General features: G+C 38.9%; 1 protein-coding gene across 1 annotated transcript in view; it reads right to left on the bottom strand.

The window, feature by feature from the left end:
* The window catches only part of slc9a3r1b (SLC9A3 regulator 1b), a 42,696-nt gene that overhangs the window by 7,407 nt on the left and 34,258 nt on the right, over nucleotides 1-1,031 (bottom strand). The gene's annotated exons all lie outside the window — the stretch shown is intronic.

Here is a 1,031-nt window from a genome sequence, read left to right as displayed (position 1 = left end):
TGTGTGTGTGTGTGTGTGTGTGTGTGTGTGTGTGTGTGTGTGTGTGTTATAGGGTGGATATGCACGTCTAGAGGAAGCTGGAGAAAAGCTGCTCGGCTAGTAACAGCAGCAACAATGGCTGTCTGCTCCTCACAAAGCCCCCAGCTCCTCGGGGGGTGGTGTGGCTCTCTGGGGCCCCTTCAGGGACAAAAAATCCAACTCGAGGCTCTGGTGTATTTCTAATCCTTACATTTGTTTAACTGGTTTTGTTTTACTTGATTTGTTGGAGCTGGTGCTGGTGAAAGGCGCCCACCACACTGTTTTTACCCCCGTGTTGTTTTATTCACGGTCCACGCTCCATTTGGTCATTTCCAAACAAAGACAAGGCAGTCTCTGAGAACAGAGAACTTCTTGGACCAGTTCAGAAACTATTTCTTTTTGTTAGAGCTCTGAGAAATTGACTTTAGTCATTTTATGATGAGAAATGACAACGTTATGACTTAAAAATAATGTTATCAGTGATCTAACAAGACGTATTAGGATGACTCTCAGATACTACCACATAAAGTCTTAGCTCAATTACTGTGAAACTGACCGAGTTATAACATTTTATTTTTTTGTCTAATCTAAGTTTGATTGGCTGTGACAGCCATCTTGAATAATGTCTCCAGAATTTAAACAGTGTTTATTTATTATTATTTATATATTTTATAGAGAATTTCCTTTAAATTTACCAATTGTTTCAGGAGATATTTTGCCAACAGACAAACACAAAAACATGATCACCCATGTTTTGCCTGTCACCAGGCAAGTCTTTCAAAGAGTTAAATGGCGTTGAATGTTTGTTAACCTCACCATAAATCCCAAAGATCTGAACTATCCCTTTAATTCTGTTAGTTCATGACACATTTCTCCTAACGGCTCTCCGACCTGGTCATGGAGGCAAAAAGCATCAAATCATTTAGAAAAACATATAATGTTATGACTTCATATTTGCCTTCAAGCAGCAACAATAAAACCAAACATTTAACGCCATTTAACTCTTTGAAAGA

This window comes from Nematolebias whitei, chromosome 15, assembly GCF_014905685.2.
Source record: "Nematolebias whitei isolate Nwh7 chromosome 15, NemWhi1, whole genome shotgun sequence".
Lineage (NCBI taxonomy): Eukaryota > Metazoa > Chordata > Actinopteri > Cyprinodontiformes > Rivulidae > Nematolebias > Nematolebias whitei.
Note: the sequence above shows the minus strand (reverse complement) of the source record. Positions and strands in the feature narration are given on the sequence as shown.